At 42.8% G+C, this 12,386-nt stretch overlaps 2 long non-coding RNA genes across 3 annotated transcripts in view; both read left to right on the top strand.

The window, feature by feature from the left end:
* Positions 1 to 12,386, top strand: part of LOC135424205 (uncharacterized) — a 326,168-nt gene that overhangs the window by 88,528 nt on the left and 225,254 nt on the right. The window lies entirely within an intron of this gene.
* LOC135424362 (uncharacterized) overlaps positions 5,376 to 12,386 on the top strand; it is a 108,136-nt gene continuing 101,125 nt past the window's right edge. The window contains exon 1 of the long non-coding RNA XR_010435173.1: positions 5,376 to 5,594. This is a non-coding gene — a long non-coding RNA (uncharacterized LOC135424362). The remainder of the gene's footprint in view (positions 5,595 to 12,386) is intronic.

The raw sequence follows: 12,386 nt of genomic DNA, 5'->3' as shown, positions 1-12,386 counted from the left end.
AGAAAAGTTTTCTTTGCATTTTGAGACAGGCAGTTCTTTAAGGCTGGAGATAACAGGGCTGCACAGCTCTGGGTTTGGATGTTTGGTTCAGTTGAAAACTTTCTGAATGTCCTTGAATAAATCAGCTGATAAATCCTAAAGACCCCACTTTTTTTTTCCTCTCTCTCTCTTTTCCCCCCCGATCTGATTCCCTTGATTGTTTGATTTTATTAGTACTGACTGTTGACTCGATCTCTGTGCAGCACCCAACACAGCAAGAGTTGGTTTGAATTTTAGTGGATGATGATTGAAGCCTCTATGCCCTGTTATAGTAATAAAAAATACTTATTAATTTTTGCAAACATTTGGCATAACCTCCATTCAGTGTAAATAGGAGAATCCACTGAAGCTTTTCTGTTGCAATTTGGTTGCCTGCTGTATTTTTTCATTATATTTGAAAGCTGTGTGCCAGAACTCTCACACTTCTCTAAGAGTTTTAATGTCTATTTTCTTACCCTAAAAGAAAAAGCATCTTCAGAATGAAATGAGTCACAACAAGAAAGGAAACCAAGATAATTGAAAAAAAAATAAATTAAATACTTTCTCAACTTATTCTATACTGAGTTACAGACTTCAACCAAAACACAGCTTTGTTCTTACTGGTGTGAAGACTCTTGCAAAGGATCTGTGTATATCTGAACTGTAAGGACGTGTAGAGTTCAAATAAAGAGGCAAAATTTAGAATACAGCCAAGAAATGCTGTCTTGAGCTTCTTCACATAAAACAGAACTGTATATTCATAACTTCAAAAAAGTCAGTTGCATCCTAAAAGACTTCCACTGATAGAACAGATACGAGGGAAGGGGATTTGTGTATTGAAAACAAATAGAAATTCAGCACTGATTGTTCTTCCTCAAGTAAAAAAAGGCCTTCAACAAAGTATTCTGCTCCATGTAGTGTAAACCACTGAGCAGGTTCCTTAAGTACCAAAGTGCTTTATTTTATCACTTCCATCATATCCACAGAGAGAGCCATAATTAACCCACAAGTTCTTTAAAGCTATAAGCACCAATTCTTTTAATTGGTTAAATGTTAGAAACTTACATTATGTAAATGCAAGGAGGGTTTACTGAAATTTGTTCTAGTGATAATCCATCTGTCTTGGATAAAGGCCAATGTACAAGCAATTGTGCCACTCTCAAAGAGCAGTAGAAGGAAGATTTCTCTCCTGTGTTCCACATGACTCAACGTGATCTCTGTATACTTTTATATTCCTAGCAACAATCACAATAGCTCTTCTGAGCAGGATGCCAGATAGTCTTTAACATGAACAGCTTCCACTGCTTGGAAATTGCACCATAAAAATGAATATGCTTTATTCTTTTAAAACATGCATAGTATCAACTCTTTGTAGCAGCTAACAATTTTCAAGCAGAGGAGGCTCAACCCAGTTACTTTTAAAAGCATTAGGACTGAAATATGTGTTTTCCACAAGCATTCAAATGTTGAAGTAGCCAAGACAGAAAGACAAAACCCCTTTCTGCTGCCCTGCAGCAAGAGAATAGACAGATAAATTTTTTTGACTGCTGTGCTTACTGCTTACCTTTAAAGTGTTTGATAATGGCAGGATAATATCTTAAATTAGGGAGGTACACGCACAATTTCATTTCACTGAAAACACATATGCAATACACTTTCTCAATTCTTTAGAAATATTTCTATAGCACACCTTAAGTAGTAGGAAGCTGCAATGATAATTTCATTTATCCTGCTTTAGAAGACAATTACATGTTGCTGTGTGAGGAGCCTGGCTTTTGTCTGGCATTTGTATTGGATTTGCTGTGAGCTGTGTCCCAGGAGATGCTGTAGGGAGCTGTCCTGGCCAGACAGACTCCCTGGCAGCACAGGGCTTTCAACACCCCCTCCTTCAGAGGGAGCTCAGGCCTCTGAGCCTGCAAATCACAGTTGTGTAAAAATACCTTGAGTCTTGTGAACAGCTCCTCACAGTTCCAAGCATCAAGCACCACTCGAATTCAGTTTAACCATGGGGGCCAAAGGGTCAAGGGTTTCCATGCAGGACAGAAGCACTTAGCCCAAAGTGTGATTGGTTTTGGGGGCTGGAGGAACAGTGCAGTGGTTCTCACAGATGTATAGTAGAATCATTTAGGTTGGAAAAGACCTTTAGGATCATCAGGTACAACTGTAAACCCACACTGCCAAGTCCACCACTAACACATCATCTGAGCTACCTGCACCACAGAGGGTAATGTTAACCCAGCTGACTTACAGGCAGTCTTCATGTCCAAAATACAGCAGAGAGATGCTACAGAAAGAGTTAAGCAAGGAAAACTGAAGAGAAATGTTTTGGGATGTCCTCAGGGCACACCACATGTCCCAAACCTACCTTAACCTCCCCCTGACCCCAGAGTCACCGTGCCCAACGCTGTCCTTGCAGGGAGACTCTGCTTCACAGACGAGCATCACCCGTGTGTTTCCATTCCAGGTGGCACTGAGTCATTGAGAATGAGTAAAATCCCACATTGGAGTGTCCCAGTTTGTTGTTACAAACACTGAAAAGTTTAGAAGATTGTTTTCTAAATTGTTTCTGAGATGCTATTACCTTTCTCCTCTTCCAGTGAATCTTGCAGCAGCCAAATGCTCTGTGCTGTTAAAATGCTTCAGATGCTGCCTGTAGTTTATTGTTCCCTTGAAGCAATTTATTTCATTATAATGTACTCATGAAAGAACATTAGTGTTTAATTATCAGGAGAACTATTCTTAGCAAGGCTCAGGCTGAAGTATGAAGTCCTTGACTGTTGCTGCTCATCTGCAAACTGACGGTTGACAGAGCAAATGTCACACACGTTGGTTCAACGACCTAATGCAAATGATATCTGTTGTGAACTTTATCATTTTCTCCTATTAAAATTCTTTTTGAGAATAAATCTTGCCAATTCGACACACTGTGGCTGGCAGAGTGAAAACTCATGTGAAGTAGCTTTGTACCACTGCAAGGAAAAGCTCAGTCTGGTGATATCTGCGTGCACCGAGGTGCTGCCAACCCTGTGTGAAGGAGGGATAGAAGTGATCACAGATCTGGCTTTGCCCTCTGCACTGGGAGGGGAATTTCATTCTAGTTTGCTGTGTCAGTTACTAATGCTGATTCTCTAGCAAAAGATTCAGAGTAATAAACATGACAGACCTGAGGTAATGGAAAGAAACCTTGATGGGAACCTGGTCTTTCTCCTCTAACGCTGTAGCTTAATAGCACTTCAGTTAAGGAATTATTTTATCCATTTACCATTGGTAATTTAAAGGCAGTAGCACTATTTTCTCAGTCAGTAGATTATGGTCCCAAGTTTTGACCTGAATACCAAGGTATTCAGCAACTGCTGTACTCAAGTACAAATTGTAACAAGTTGGTAGGTGATCCATAGCTTTGGATGCAAAAGTCTGGCAAAGTACAACAGAATTACTCAGGAGTAAGACAGGGAAATAACCAAAAGCGTGGCAGAAAGTTTAGTTCTTCTCCATAAATCAACATGAACTGTTTGTTGAAAAATCAGAGAGCCATGATGATAAAAAAGTGATAAATATCATTACAAGCAAGTACTGAGCAATGCAAGATGATTTTATTCATTGCTTCTGAATATGCATGGCATTCTCTGGATACACTGGGATCAATACTACAATGAATAAGCTCCTTTAACTTGAAATAGCAAAACACTGTTTTCCTGTCATTATGATTTCTGCATTTTAGTTTTATTAATCTTGCTCTACATTGTCCCTCTTCCCTCCTCTGCTAATAAAATCCTCTGTCCCATATGTGGTGGAGAGGACAAACCTTCACAGAATTTAAAATACTCCTGGATTTCATAATCCCTGACAAAAAGCAAAACACCTAATTTCTTTTTACTTCCCCACGAAGTCTAATTCTGTGAAATATCTTGCCTTTATCAATGACATCAAAGCTGAAGTTTATTCTTCAAGGCCTCAGAACTTGGCCTTTAATCACAGGTTGGCTAAATACCACGCAGAGTGCAAACCAAAATGAACCTCAAGTGCGGGTACATCATTTGCAATCCCAGCTGATTAATCATTTTGTTGTTCTTATAAATGAATGTTAATTGCCACGTGTGCATCTCCGTGCCCAACGCCTCAAAACATGAGGTGGGAATTTTCATCCTCGCTGGCTGAATGTTTTCCCAGGGCAGGACGCTGTTGCTAAGCAATGGGGAGAGCTGTCACCAACCCACTGGGCTGGCACATCTGCCAGCGGTGGTACCCTAGTGCCAGCAGTGCTCCAGGCATGGGAGTGTGCCCTGGGGGTGAGCAGGGCACCCCATGTATAAAAATGAGCCCCTGTGAGCAGGGCACCCCATGAGTGACCCCCTGAGTGACACACCCCACGTGTGAGCAGTGCACCCTACATGTGAAACACACCTCAGGTATGGGCAGTGTATCCCATGTATGACCATGCACCCCCTGTGAGCAGTGCACCCCATGTGTGAGCACTGCACCCCATGTGTGACCATGCACCCCACATGAGAAATGCACCCCATGTATGAACACTGCACCCCATGTGTGACCATGCACATGCACCCCCTGTGAGCGATCCCACGTGTGATCAGTGCACCCCATGTATGACAGGCCTCCTCTGAGCAGTGCACCCCATGTGTGAGCATGAACCCTTGTGAGCAGTGAATCCCATCTATGAGCAGTGTACCCCATGAGTGAGTAGTGCACCTCATGCACAAGCAGTGCACCTCATGCACAAGCAGTGCACCCCACGTGTGAGCAGTGCACCCCATGTAGAAGTAGTGCACCCCATGTAGAAGTAGTGCACCCCACACATGAGCAGTGCACCCTATGTATGAGCAGTGCACCCCATATATGAGCAGTGCACCCCATGTACAAGTAGTGCACCCCATGTATGACCATGCACCCCATGTATGAGCAGTGCACCCCACACATGAGCAGTGCACCCTATGTATGAACAGTGCACCCCACATGTGAGCAGTGCACCCCACATGTGAGCAGTGCACCCCACACATGAGCAGTGCACCCTATGTAAGAGCAGTGCACCCCATGTATGAGCAGTGCACCCCACATGTGAGCAGTGCACCCCATGCACAAGCAGTGCACCCCACGCGTGAGCAGTGCACCCCATGTACAAGTAGTGCACCCCATGTATGACCATGCACCCCATGTATGACCATGCACCCCATGTATGAGCAGTGCACCCCACACATGAGCCGTGCACCCCACACATGAGCCGTGCACCCCACACACGAGCCGTGCAGCTCATGCGGCCGCACTGAACACAACACACTCCCTCTGGGAGTGCAGCCCCTGTCCAAATGTGCCCCACACTGTGACAGTGTTCCCCGAACACCAGAGTACCCCAGGTGGGAGCCGTTGCCCATGTGGAGCTAATGAGATCTCGTTATTGGCCCCACCTGTGCTGGGGGAATGCTGGGAGACACCAGAACACTCTAGAACCCTCCTGGAACACAGCACAACCCTTTTGGAACACACCACAACCCTCCCTCATCACCTACTGCTGCAGGAGTCTCCTGCTCTGCATGTTCTGAGCTCCTGTTGTGCTTCCAAAGGTAAGGGAAAGCTTAAACAAAAAAACTTGCGTGGAACCCTCAAAATAGATATTGTTGGTGGAAATTATTTTTGCCCTTGTTCTCCTTTTGCTTTGTAGTCGCTTTTGGCCTCCTCAGTGGTGCTTTCTGTGCCATGCTGTGCTAATGGGAGAGCTTTGCCTCGCCCAGCTCGCCCTGGCACAAGCTTTGTGGCTGTGTGGTGCTTTTGGAGGAATAAACAGGAGCTGTTTCCCTTCAGACACCTGCGTAGGGCTGCACAGTTACAGTGGTGGTTGTTTGGGGTGTCAGAAAGAAGTAACACTGTTTTCTCCTGGCAGCTCAGCTGCACAGTAGGTTCTGTGAAGAAAGCTGCTGCTGTGTCCAGGTTGCTTTTGGTTTTTTCTGAGGGAGTGAAAAAAGGAGTTTAGCACATGTGCCTTTGCTGCTTTAACTATAGCACTCACTATCCCATGAATGCTGTAATATGTATTGATGTGTTTGCTTTCCACTGTGAAGTGCTTAATGTTGCTACTTGAAAGATGATTTTTTAAAAAGTGTGGTCTTGTGCTGAGTTGGTTCTGACATCAAAAAATCAAGGGAAAATGAGCAGAGGAGAGAGCAAGGATATCACAATGATTAATTGCTGCATTAGCATTCAGGCACTGAGTGTATTTTGCTTTACGGATGCTTGTGAGCGTGGCTTCTGGGTTGTATTAAAAGATGTGTGTCCTAGGTATTGAAGCTTAATTTCAGAAGGATTGCATGGAGGAAGGAGGCAGAGGAGAAGGAAAGAGAGAGAAAAAATACCAGCTTCAAATAATGCAGAGTTCTGGACAAGTTTGATCCGCCAGCATTTGTGAAACTGAACTACTACTTAAAAAACACACTCTTAAATTTATTTGGAAATGCATGAAAATTGTTTCTGCCATGTCTCTCACATGAAAAAAAGTCACCACTATGCAGTCCCCTGAGCTTTTGGTGGGGTTTGGGGTGCTCTGCTAGATCTGTGTTTGGTTGCTTCATCCAAGCTGAGGTTGGTTATTCGGTGAATTTCTTGGTGATGTTGTAGAGTTTAGAGAATTGTTCAGGAATCTTTAACTTAGTGATGTATCTTCTGTTATGGTTGTTTTTTAGAAGTACCATTATGAATTGCTCAGTAGGACTTCAAATGCAGGTACAGTCTCTGTTTTTGCTCTGTAGCTAAACCTATGTCTAATTCTTTGTGTAAATCTAGTCCCACTGTTACCACTTGTGCTTAAAAGCAGCCACATGCTACTTTTTTGTAAAAACCACAGGCTTTTACATTTTTTAAATATATATATAAAAGACCACAAAAACCCACAAGTGTTTCCCTGTGTTTTGATGCTGTTGCACAGCACAGAAGCAACCAGGAGCCAGACCACGTAGCTGACCAAAAGCCTTGGGAAGGGCTGATCACAAACACATACCCATGGCTTGGCTGTGTGCCAACAAATCCCAACTCATTCGTGGTTTCATTCCCAGGCTATCCAAGTGTGTGTTTAACAATCCTTTCAGGAGCTTTCTGCCAAAGAACTTTGCATGAGCGAGACATGCACGGCCTTCAGTGGATTTGCAGCCCTCAAGTAAAGGATGCACGAGGGAATTCTGACCACTGGGTTGAGCCCCCCTGGCTTGAGCCTCTGGCAATGCCCACTTTCAGATTAGGTGTGGATTTTGTCACCACCATTGGTGAATTCACTGTTGCAGCTGAGAACAGACAGTGCTAAGCAGAGTGCCAGAGCCAAGGAGCTCCAGGTCTGTTTGTCACAAGGCAAGTTGTTTTTTATACGTTCTCATCTTGTGGAACCAGCCATGCATGATTGTAATGAGTGATGGCCTGATTAAATCAAAAGCAGACATGGAAGAAACACTATTAATCTGTAAGCATATGTGATGCTAACAGCCATCAAAACATAATGTTGCAATTATCCTAGGTAGGCAAGAATAATTCTCTCTAATTAAATTCCGAGGATATATATTTGGATGCATGTTCTGGATCTTCTGTCATTCCTGTACTGCTAGAAAGAAAGGTACCAGAATAATTCCTAGTTATCCTGACCGTGTGCCTTTTGATTGCAAATTCATTTTAGCACAGCCCGCCTGGGGACAGGCTTTGTAAATACAATGTGCTATCAAAACAGATCATGTGTTCTCAAACATGTCAGTGGCATCAGTATCTTTTCTCTTTTTTGTTTTTTTTTCCCTCCTTCTGTGGCAAAATAAGATGTAATTTCGTATCAGATTATACAGCTTCACAATAATATTTTTAGAAACATCAAAATAATAGTAAAGAATGTGTAATATACTGTAGCAAGTTGATTTAGATAAAACAGCCTCGCTGTATACATCAGCTGCAGCTCAAAGACTCCTTCTGGCAATTCTTGGAAAGTGGAGAGAGAAATACAGTTTTGTACTATTCCTTTCTGGGAGTTTTTTGTTTTGTTTTGGTTTTTTTTCCACTTTAAATCCCCTCTAGAAAATCTACTGACTGCTTGTCATTCTTATTTTGATTAACAAATGAATCCCCCCTCCACACCCCAAAGCCATTCTGGGCAGAAGTGTCACCTGCTGCACCTTGTGGCCATATCCCGGGGTAGCCAGGGATGGACTCAGGGCTGGTGTTGCAAAGGGCAGCACCCTGAGGACCTTCTTTTACAGTTTTGGTTGCTCATTGTTTTGTTCCTTTTTGTCGGTGGCTGAAATCCACCCCGATGCAAAATGCCAACACAAACCCCTTAATCCCTCTTGGTCTGATCTTCTTCAGGTGCAAATAAAGTTCTAACACGAATGAGGAGATACTTGTCCTCAAAGGTTTCTTGTGTCATTGAGGCCCAGGCACACACACAATATTTTTAGAAATATTTCCCCAGTCACATGTCCCTTTCAGTGTCCAGATACTCTAAATCTGCTGCTGGGGATGGTTTGGAGTTTGGATGAAAAACTTGAAATTGCATTAGCCTTTATCACTTTTGAAAATCAAAACCAAAACAAAAATAGTGGCTAATGAGGATATTTGATGATTTGTGGTGACTTTGATATAATAATTGACTTCTAATATGTGGTTTCAAAGCAGTTGGATGAGATTCACCCTTGTGACTTCTGTATCTATTCTATTCTTATCTTGAATGTCTATTATAAAGAGACCTCTCCATGTCTTTGTACTAAAATTCCTTTTATCATTTGAAGATTCTCGAAAAGTATAATAGGAAAAAGAAATTACCAGGAACACACCTGATTAATTCACAAATTAATTGAGGCTAATTTAGATGACATTAGAGCATGATGACTTTCATTAATAAATAAAACTATTATCAGAAGGAACGAGCATTTTTTTCCTAACTTTGAGTATACCCGTTCAGTTCCCATAATTTAAATAATCCAACAGTTTCTCACTTCCCAGCGATCACCACGGGTGCAATTCATTGTGGTGGAATAGACCTGCTGCAGCTCAGATATTCAAAATAGAAGGAGGTGTCTGGTGCATAAAGCTTTGTCCGAAATCCCTGCATGAGGGGGAATATTTTTAATTGTTGACATTACAGCTGCAGCTTTTGCCCCAGACACATATTCTGAAAAATATTCAGGCAAATATTGCTCCTGATGGCTTAGAAGTGTAGTTGTGCTGCAGAGCTATTATTGGAAGGAAGGCAGAATCACTGTGGTGAGTCACTGATGGATCAGCCTGGGACACTCTGTAATTCCTCATTTGCTGTAAAATCAACAGTGTTTTCCATCTGCCACCGTTGCCATTTGTGTGATGGTCGTTCCTAGAGCTTCTCTTGAGCTTGGCTGGGCAGATGTATTTGGTGCTGTGCAAAGTGCAGGGGGGAAAAAAACCCTTCTAACTAAATTGTGGTCTTAGAGGTGAAAGTGTGGAAAGGGACAGGTGAAACTCTTCACTCAGAGTTGCATAAATCGCTGTTAGAACTGGGGCCTGAACCTGCCTGGGTGTGGAACCTCAACATGTAAGTCCAGGTGAGGAGAGGTCCTCCTAACTTCCATAAAAGTGGGATAGGACTCAAGCATATCAAAGGCACAGCAGCAATGTTACTGGGAAGTGATAAACAAGGATACTTTGCCTGGATTTTTTTAGTTCTTTTACCTTTCTTGGAGATGGACGTATCTTGACTGCCATTCCTTCAAGCCTCGTGTGTGGTAACATTAATTACTAAAGGATTTGCAGGTGGTGATTTTGAGTGTTGTGTCCTGTAAAAGAAGCAGTTCAAGACATTACCAAGCATCCATTGCCTTGCCAATCAACCTGCAAACCCCAATAATGAATTGGTATGCTGATATATATATATATATATTGAATTTTCTGAGTGGCTCTGTTCACCCTAGTGTGCAGTAGTAATGGGAGAGGGTTTTACAGCCCCCCTCTCCCCCTCCACCCAGGCTGTATCTGACAACAGCCTCTGGCCCCCCACTGTTATCATTATTTAGATGATAATGGTTCAGAGAGGAGCCAGCTGGAGGAGGGGTTATTTTTAGTTATTCTAAATACTTCAGAGTCTTACATAACTGGATTTGAGCAATAGTTGATGCCAGACAATCTCACATAATCAGTTACAGCACTCCATCAGCTCTCTCCTTACATTCACAGAACAGTTTGTGCCCCAGAGAGGGGGTTAGGCAGCAAACATCACATCTAGAGCTGCAAAAACTGCAGGAAAAAAGCAATGGGTTGAAAACTCCTGAATAGTGAGAGCATACATTGGAAAATCAAGCCCTTTGGATAATTTCCAAAGGGGAAGAACTGCACTGGTAAATATGCTCAGGTTGAAGTTGTAAAGTTCGGTATTGAATGTTTTTTAACAAGCATCTGCTGGATCTGTTGATACCTTCATCTGTGGTGCTTGATCTAAGCTGTTCTGGTAGAGTTCCAGGCCTTGTGTTAGGAACAGGAGGAATGCTTTTCCCCCACAGGCATGAACACCAGGAAACTCCCTCACAGTCCTGGTGGCTGGTTGTGCTCAGCATGACTTTCATTTGTGCAGTGGCTTATTTATGGCACTTTGATTAGTTGATGGTCTTTGTAAACGTTCCCGTGTTTAAACAAATAAATAAATGGTGCTCTTTCCATGAGGGACACGTGAGATCCAGCCTGAGGACTGCTGGTGTACTCTTACATTGCTCAGTTATGCTCAGTGTTGACAGAAGTTCGCTGCTGTTTGTTCCTCTCGATCCAGTTGTGTGGTATCACCTACTCAAACATTTGGGGGTCTCTGGAGGAATTGTAGAAATGGCCAGGAAAGATAAAAGTAGAAGGTCAAACAACAAACTGCACTGTGCAATTAGCCTGGCTGCTGTTCCTGAGTCACAAATGGAGGCTATTTTCCAAAAAAGGGATCAATATACAGTTTGTTATTGTTACACATGAAGGAAAAATAAATAGTGTCTTGAGCTTCTTTTCATGAGGAATTCCTTATCACTCCTGAGCAGCTTGGGATAGCACAGAAGGCAAACAAGCCTTCAAAGGTTCCCCTTGCAGGGAGCGTGGCTGGAACATTCAAATGACATTGATTCAGTTCCAAGTTCAGCTGATGTTGACTTTTAAACCTCAGCAACACAGAAGGTGTTGGGCTGTGGGAAAAGCAGTGCTCCAACCCGAATGCCAAGGAAAGTTTGGCGTGACTGAGGCCAGTCTCACATCTGTGCAGGTGAGTATCCAACCCCTGCATGCTGCATTTTTATCATGAGTAGTGAGGCTGATGTGCAGACAAGCCAGATTTCAACTTATTTAAAAATATTGCCATCTGTTGCCTCCTAGAGGAACCCGGACACTCAGGTCCTACTTGGGCTTTGCACTGTCTTAGGGGTCTGTATCTGTACTATGGGAAAATGCTGCTTGTTTTCCTGATGGTCTTCAGGTGAAACAGCAGGTGCTGATGAAATATGGAGCAGTTTAACATATCAGAAGTAACCCAGGGACAGTTCTATTCTAATCCTCCACCACCCTGGAAAGCTGCCTTAGGATCAATTCCTGTCCCTGAACACCCACAGCTCATGGGCTTTTTGTGACGTGGTGATGGTGATAGCTATCCTTGAGAATCCATGGAACATCAGAGCATGTAGGGGACTGCTTGACATTCTCCTACAAATGGATTTAGTGCATGAAAGAAGTACACAAACAGAAAAGAAGTGGGGGGGGAAAATGTAATTCAAGGTCTATTCTAAGATGAGAGGCATCTGATTTTCTGGCTTTAAAAAAACCTGTTTGCCTTGTTTTTGTGAGAAAAGGCCATTTCTCTCTTTGTAGTGTCTATTTTTAAACAGTTGAATTAAAATTCATTATCTCATGCCTGATAGCCGTTTTTGCACAGAGACCTGTCTGAAAGAGTCATTGATTTCCCCGCTCGCAGCGTGGTCACCGACTGCACCACGAGTGCTTCATCTTTTAATCTCCACTATGAAAGGAACAACAGAGGTCACTGTGGACTTATATTGTTCAAAGTGATTACAGCAGAGCTGAGAGAGCTTGCAACAAGGCCAGCCTGCTCTTCATTTAAGTATATATATATTTATTTCTCTCTGCTCCCCCACCACCTGAGACCCACATGTTTGTGAGTCCAGGGAGAGCTAATTAAAATGGCTTGTTCCTTTTAAATAAGTCTGCAAGCAGCTTGGTACAAAACCAGAGCAGGTATCATTTTAATATACCTGCTTTAAAAAGGAGGATATTGTCCTTTCCTTTCTCTCGAGCAAAATGTCTCCTGCTTTTGTTCCTCCTTACCCCTACCTTTAATTACTATTTATTAGAAACATTGAGCTGCCCTGGAGACTTAAAAACTA

This window comes from Pseudopipra pipra, chromosome 18, assembly GCF_036250125.1.
Source record: "Pseudopipra pipra isolate bDixPip1 chromosome 18, bDixPip1.hap1, whole genome shotgun sequence".
In the NCBI taxonomy this organism is placed as follows: Eukaryota; Metazoa; Chordata; class Aves; order Passeriformes; family Pipridae; genus Pseudopipra; species Pseudopipra pipra.
This window is presented reverse-complemented; position numbering and strand designations above follow the sequence as displayed.